This window comes from Anomalospiza imberbis, chromosome 6 (genome assembly GCF_031753505.1).
Source record: "Anomalospiza imberbis isolate Cuckoo-Finch-1a 21T00152 chromosome 6, ASM3175350v1, whole genome shotgun sequence".
NCBI classification, from domain to species: Eukaryota; Metazoa; Chordata; class Aves; order Passeriformes; family Viduidae; genus Anomalospiza; species Anomalospiza imberbis.
Window position 1 is genome coordinate 3,544,233 of NC_089686.1, and position 8,264 is coordinate 3,552,496.

Sequence of the window (8,264 nt, forward strand, 5' to 3'; positions counted from 1 at the left end):
AGGCGATGCCCCGGGCTGAGAGCCTGGCTGGGAGTGCAGGGCGGTCCCTGGGCTGAGGCGTGGGCCGGGGGTACCCCGGGGCTGAGGATACCGGGGATCCCCGGGCTGCGAGTGCAGGGGGATCCGAGGGGATCCCGGGGCTGAGGGGTGCGCTGGGGGTACGGGGGTGCTCCTGGATCAGAGGGGATCCCCCCGAGCTGAGATGCGGGCTGAGGATACGGCGGGATCTCTGGGCTAAGTACGGCCAGGGGCTGTGGGAGTATCCCAAGAGATCAAGAAATTGAATCCTGTAGGATGAGGTGTGCGAGCAGGGGGGGGGATGCCCTGGGCTGGGGCCATGGGAGGATCCCGAGTGATCCCCGGACTGAGACCTTGGCTGGGGGTCCAGAGGTTCCGGGAGGGAATCCCATGGACTGAGGAGTGCTGGGGGTATGGAAGCATCACTGGGGCTGAGGATTTGGGGCACCCCCGAGGCTGAGATGTGTGATGGGGGTACAGGGGGATCCCCCAGGCTGGGGTACAGTGGGAATCCCTGGGCTGAGTCATGGGAGGAGGGTACAGGGAGATCCCTCAGGCTGGGGGTACTGGGGTTCTGCAGGTTGAGGTGTGGGCTGGGGTTATGGGGGGGGATTCCCTGGGCTGAGGCAGGAGCTGGGGATTCAGCCCCAAGCTGCTGTAGGGTGCCTCCTTCCATCCCCCACTGCGGGGGAGGGCTGTGGGGTGAGTAACAAAGGAATGGGGATGGATGGGGCAGGTCCTGCTGGGATGCAGGTTCATGCCCTTCACAGCAGCTCCCAACATCATCCTCCATGTTCTCCCCATCCCCTCAAACTCCTAAAGCTGGTCCCTTTCCCACCAGGGTGGTGTTGGCACATCCTGCCCAGCCACCCCCTGGCACTGCTGGAATGCCACCACCACCATTCTGAGGCCACTGGGGTTGGGATGCAGTCACCAGAACGATCCCAGCCATGGACTGACCCTCCTTGCTGACCATTCCCACCACCTGATCCCAGCTGGGTTTCCATCCCTCCAAACCCCTGATGTCGGCACACACCTCCCTGCTGCAGGGCTGGCGTGTCCCAATGTTTTCATATTCCCACCCAAGATTCTGGAAATGTGCTAACTCTCATGACCAAGACCAAAGAGTTTGAAGTTTCTGATGGGGAACTTATAGGCATGTCAACCTGAAAGGTGGTTTGAGCATCCTGGATCCTTCTGGGCACTTCTGGGGCAAACCCAGCAGACAGAGCACAGCGTGGGTTCAAGAGCTGGTGAGCAAATAAATGCTGGGGCAGATTTTTGGAACACGGATCCCCTCCAGCTGGAGCTATTCTGGGATTTTATGAGCTGGAAACTGAGTCTAAAGGCTCAGCTGAGCATAGGGTGAATGCTCCATCACCCAAACACAAGCAGGGGGACTCATATTTTCTTGATTGCAATTAAAATAAATGGCCAGGATCTAAAGGAGCCACAAACCCTTCTCTTCACACCACCGGTCCTTAAGGCAGCAGGGACAAATTGTCCCCTTCTGTGCCTAGGAAATGGTAAATTGCTGGGAAGATAAGGAGGGGAAGGAGCTGTCAGAGGGTGGGGTGTGACTCACTGGCTTTCCTCCTCCTCCTCCTGACACAAGAGCTGCATTTAACGAAGACAAGCAAAAGAAAAAGAAAAAGGAAAAAAAAAAAAATTACCCCAGCAGCTGTAACACACTCCACATTTCCACACTTATCATTTGGTTTCTGATCACAGGTTTTACCAGAAGAGTCAGGATGACTCAGGTGAAATCCAGGGCCCTGCAGCCAGCCAGGCTTTACTCTGTCTTATTGCCCCGGGCTCTGATCAGGAACAGGAACTGCTGCACCACAAGGATTTGGAGCCCTGATCTGCATCCTTGCTCCTCCCCAGACACCCAGCTCATTTCCCAGTCCTCTGAGGACGTTCAAACCCTCTCTTTGAACCAGACAAGTTCCCTCACTAAAATCATCCGTGGGCCTCGGCAGAAGGATTGCGCTTCCCTCTGGATCCCGGCCGAGCAGACACGGTTCAGAGGGCTGGGTAATGTTCCTGAGCAGCTCCAAACCACTGAGACCCAATCAGCCATACAGAAAAGGGGTTAGCAAGGCCATCTAAGCATCTTGGCCCTCCCTAGTCTTTGGTCTCTTTGTTTTCTTGGAAAAGAAGATAAGCTCCCTCTGGAGTCAACCCCGTCTTTGTAACTGCCTGAGCTTAGCTGCTGTGGGAGCTGGTTGTAATTTTTCTCCTATTTATGGGGCAAGAAGGGCAGTTTCCAGCTTATTTCCCAGCGTGATCACTGCCTGGCTGTGCAGAAAACCACTTTTTCTGAGGGTGTTTGAGCAGGGGTTGCACACGCAGGAGCTGATGCCAGCAGTTCTGTTAACGGCCTTTGCCAACATGGAATTAGTAGGTTCAGGTAATTGGGATTAGTGCCAGGATGTGGAAGGACACAGCCCAATTTCCAGCCACGGTGGAGTCCTCTACCTCTGAAACACAACTCCACATCAGCTGGGTAAGAAGAAGCACTAAGACTTTTGGGGTTTTGAAGTATGTTATGATGAGATTTTATTGATAGTTCCCTGTTATTTACACCCCATGTTTTCATTAAGCCAAAAAAAAAAGTTAAATGTAGACTATAAACCAGAGGAATCAATGAATATTTAAGGTTGGAAAAGCCCTCTAAGACCAACAAGTCCAACCATTAACTCAGCACTGGCAAGGCCACCACTAACTCATGTCCCCAAGTGCCACAGCCACACGGTTTTTGACCACTTCAAGGGGTGGTGACTCCACCACTTCCATCGGAAGCCTATTCCAATGCCTGACCACTCTTTCAGTGAAGAATTTTTCCCCAATATCCAATTTAAACCTCCCCTGGCACAACTTGAGGCCATTTCCCCTTGTCCTGTCCCTGTTCCCTGGAGCACAGCCCGATCCCCCGGCTGTCCCCTCCTGTCAGGAGCTGTGCAGAGCCACAAGGTCCCCCCTGAGCCTCCTTTTCTCCAGGCTGAGCCCCTTCCCAGCTCCCTCAGCTGCTCTTCACAGGACTTGTGCTCCAGACCCTCCCCTAGAGGGAATGTGCCCTGTTTTTCTCTCCTCTGCTTGCTTAGAGTTTCGAGGTAATTTTCACAGTGTAAAGAGAAGAAATTCTTAAAGATCAACAAGACAAGGAGTGCAAAAAATCCTGATACTGTAATTTGAATTATTTTCAAATGTTGAATAAGGTTTAGAGGAGGTGGAAGCCCTGTGCAGCCACTGAAGGATGCTGAGGGTTCCCTGAGAGAGCCAGGGGATGCTGCTGGGGGTCAAGGTCCATGGGAAAGCCCTTCAGAGGCTTCTATTGTCTTTGAAAGTGGGGAAAATATCAAACAAGGACAGGATGGAGCTGGTCTGTGCTCAGGTTCCCAGTCCTTGGCCTGCTTTAGTCTGTTGAGCTTCTGCATGGCTGTGGTGGCATTGGTGGGACCCAACTGGGAAGGGCTGGGACATCATTCCCTGGGTGTGGAATGGGTTGGAAGAGTGGAGTCCCCAGAAGAAACCTCTCCATGCCAAGGCTAGGGATGAAATACCCTGGGCAGTCCTCACTGGGGCAGGTGAATCCATCAAAAAGGTGTTTCAATGGGAATCTCGGCACCAACAGCTGGTAGAAATAAACAGCTGCCAGAATAAAGAGAAATCATGCACAGAAGACACCTGCTTTTCCTCTGTTGGCTACAAAATGGGATCATTCAGGACTGGGCTCAGAGCTTAAAGTTAGAGGTGATGAATTCCACTCTCTCAATCCAGATGTGCCAACCCAGCACATCATTAACAGCTCGAGCAGCAAAGGAGCAAAGCAGATCAATCCTGCTGTCAGCAGCAAGCCAGGACGTGGCCCCACCGTGATCCTGGAATAATAGCTGAGCCCACAGAGGCCATGGATGGCAACGTCCCAGCCTACAGACATCCTTGCTATGCTCTGGAAACAGCCTGAGATTTATCAGCCCCTGGAATCACAGTGCGTCAGTTGAAAGAGTGAATCACGAGCAGTTTAATTCTATTACCCAGAATAACGAGCAAAATTGATTACAGGCTCCAAAAATACTAATTTGTTACGGGAGGATTTGTTGCTCCATGAGGGCAGAGGATCCCCAGGGTCTGAGGGGTTTCCTGCAGATGGGATCTGCTCTTTAACTTCCTCAGTGGAGTCTCACATTTTAGGGATGAGGCTGGAGGTGGAGGCAGCAGTTTTGCCCTGCCCCAGATTTCCTTTCCTGCCCTGGCAGAGCAAGGACTCAGGGTTTCCTGCCAATGGGTGTTTCCTCCCAGAAATTTAGAAAACTTCAGAAGGACTGGCCTGGGTAGGTTGTAGCAGGTGAATTCATATTTTTGAATGTGAAACCAGACATTTGACACAAGTGTCCTTGCCCTCATGGATCTATTCCCAACAGGAGGTACCTGACAGCAGCCAGGATGATCTTTAGGTCCCTCCATTCCATCCCATTCCAGAACCAAGGGTGGCTTTGGACTCACAGCCCAGGCAAATGGGAACAGCAGCCGTGTCCCTGCATCGCTCCCCTCAATTGCTCCTCACTGTTATTACCCCAAGATATCGATAATGTGATTTGGAGACCAGACTGTTCCCTGGCAACACATGGCTTGAAACTATTCCTGCAAATTTTCCCTGCCATTTGTGTCCAATTGAGTCAGGATCAAGTGGCTCTTTTCACAGCCTGGGTCGGTATTTGTGTTTTGCCTGCCTTTAAGTAAATTATTTACTATTAAATTTGTTTGGCAGCATTCAGCTGAGCACGTTTAGTGCAACAACCAGGCAGAGGGAGAAGCCAGATCTGCTGTTCTCTGTCAAAGAGCTCCTCGAGGCACCCAACTTCCTCACAGGCAGCTCTCACAGCCCATCTCCTCCCTGGCTTATCCAGCCAGGACCACCAGGTCACTCCATGACCAGCACAGTTACATTTTTTGGAAGGAAGCTGAGGTCATCTCATAGCCAGAGGACCTCTGAGATGGGAAATCTTATCCAAATACAGGTTCTCCCTTGCCCAGTTCCACCCTAAGAATCCAAGAGTGATGGATCCATCCTGACTCTCCCATTCCACAGAATCATTTGGCTTGGAAAAGACCTCTACGATCACCAAGTCCAAACACCAAACCCAATCACTGGGATTCCTAGCACAGCCAAAGAAAAAAACCAGATTCCTGGGCACAGTTTCCAAGTTCCTGGTTTTCCAGCAGAAAGGTGGCAAATTCAGGACAAACAAGCATTTCTGAATACTTCAGTGAAATTCTATTGAATTACTTAGCAATGTTGTTTAAAACAAAAAAAAGAAAACAAACAAACAAAAAAAACCCCACCCCACAAACAAAAAAATCAAATCCAGGTAGAAGAGATTTACCTGTTTTCACTTGAAAATCCATTCCACATTTTCTGTTTCTTGGCCTGGCATTTCATTTCCACTGGAATTAGGATTTATACTTCTCCCTGTCCTGCTGGTGCTGTTGCTGGATGAGTGCATCCCGTCCCCGGCCGACTCAGCTCAGCTCAGCTCCCTGGAAGGCTCCAGCTGATGGAAGATGTATTTGCAGCTCTGCCTGGAGCTGTGTAATAGAGCAAAACCCACCTTTGATGATAGAAATATAACAGCAGCCTCATGGGAGATAATCCTCCCAGCACCAAAGCAGCTGGAATATTCACTCAAGAGCCAGTTTGGTGTTTATTTTAGGGACATGGACAGCAATCACCAGGAAACAAGTCCTGGGAGGAGCAGCTGAGGGAGCTGGAGGAGCTCAGCCTGGAGAAAAGGAGGCTCAGGGGGGACCTTGTGGCTCTGCACAGCTCCTGACAGGAGGGGACAGCCGGGGGGGTCGGGCTCTGCCCCCAGGGAAAAGGGACATGATGAGAGGAAACAGCCTTCAGTTGTGTCAGGGGGTTTAAATTGGATATTAGAAAAAAATCATTCATGGGAAGGGTTCTCAGGCACTGGAACAGCTGCTCGGGGCAGGAGCGGAGTCGCCATCCCTGGAGGGATTAAAAAACCACGTGGATGTGCACTTGGGGACATGGGTCAGTGGTGGCCTTGGCAGTGCTGGGGGAATGGTTGGACTCAATGGCCTTGGAGGTCCTTTCCAACCTTAAAAATTCCATGATTCTACCCACAGTCACACAGCTCTGATGCAAATTTTCCAATCTGGTGCTGGAAACAGCTCTGCCATCTCTAACCTGCCCTGAGATCCAGACTGTGACCCCCAGGCTGGGGACATTGGGTCTGATGAAACCCACAAATGTTACATTGCAAAAACTGTTACGCAGGGAGAAAAAACACGTGGAAATCGGGATGGTGCCCAATGTCCCCAGTGATTTTCATGAAACCACCCCCAAATCCAGGAGCCTCCTTTTAAACTGACCTTTGGTGTGTTTGTTCAGAAGAGCTGTGTGATTGCAAACATCCAGCTCCCAGGAAAACTCCCCTGGAAGTTTATTTTGGCTGTTTTCCTCCCTCCACTGGGAGCCAAAAGGACTTTGGATGCTCCGTAGGACCAGTTGTTTGAGCAGTGGACGCCTCCCCAGATCCCTTGGAAGTTTTTCCTGCCCACTTCCAACGTGAGGCCTGTAGAAAGGGCTCTGGACAGGCAGCCCAAACATGGATTTTGGATGTGGATGAAAAGAATTACCTGGAAAATTTCCCAGCACCACACTAGAGATGCTCAAGTGACCCTCAGAACAACCTAGACTAGGAGAAACAAAACATTTCAGTTCACCAAGCACAGTGATTTTTCATCAGGATCTTTTCCATTACCACTGCAATCCCATTCCCCCCCCAATACACCCAAATAAGCTTTACTAGCTAAAAATAAATCCCAGTCTCCTATACAATAATTTCTTCCCAAAGAATGCAAAAAACATCAGAATGCTTCCTGCATTATGTCACTGCAAAAAATTATTATTTATGTTAAATATTACTTGCTGTCCGCTATCAGCTATTAAACTAATAAAATGTGAAATGATAGATAAGAACTGTGGATGACAGAAGTATTGAAGTCTTCAGGATTTTCTGTTGGTATTTCCCATCCCTGGTTGACATCACAACCTTCTTTTTTTTTTTTTTGTTTTCTCCAAAATTACCTACAGCCATTGCTAAAAGTCTAATGAAACACTTCTTATGGTAAAAATGAATGGTTTTTAGTGAACTCACTCAATCTGCAATCCACAGATTTCAAGGTTTAAAGTGTGTTTTGAAATGAAAGTTATTTGCCTTTTATAGAATCAAAGAATTGTTAAGGTTGTAAAAGATCTTCAAGATCAAATCCAACTGATGTATTTTCAGTAATACTGATGTATTTTCAGTAATAATCACAGTGGTTTGGGTGGAGCATCCAGTTCCACCTCCTGCCATGGGCAGGGACACCTTCCACTATCCCATGCTGCTCCAAGCCCTGTCCAACCTGGCCTTGGGCACTTCCAGGGATCCAGGGGCAGCCACGGCTTCTCTGGGCAACCTGGGCCAGTATGAAGAAGAATGAAAAAAGAAAACAATGAAAGGCTGTTCAAACACATGGAAAAAAAAAGAATTTGAGAACTCTTCAGTCTCCACTGTTATGTTAAAAAGTTACATTATTTTAACTGATCTTAGAAAACGTTTCAAAATTTGAGTTTGCTTCAAATACATTTATTAGACATGGTGCTCTGTCTCCAGAGCAGGGTAAAACCACATGAGTGCCTTACAGCTGGTAGGTAGACATCTGTTTACTTTAATTACAACTGCAAAGAAGACTCTGCCACCTTAAACAAAGAAACAGCCACATTTTATTTAAACAAACAAACATTACAGGCATAAATGTTAGAAATACTACGAGTTCTGAGCAGTTTCTGGATCCTGCTGAGGCAGGGATTGAGACAGCACCTTTGCACAGTCTGAAATGGTTTGGCTTTGCACACCTGACCTTGCTAACTCTGTTTCTGCTCTGGTTTTCTGTCTCTGCCCTTATCAGGCTCTGCCACTGCCACAGGTGTTGAAAATGCAGCTTAGCACTTTGCTGGTGGTCAGCTTCGTCCCCCTCACCCATTTCCCTGAGTGTCTTACTCTCAAGGCAGTAGGGAGGGTAGGGGAGCCATTATTTTGCCTCTCTAAAACCACAGGGCAGATTTTGGATGAAGTTTACCCTCCCCAGAAGGATTAATCTGCATTGAGCACCCAACATCACTGCTATCAAGGCACACAGGGTGTGCCACAGCTACACAGCTCTGCTCAGGC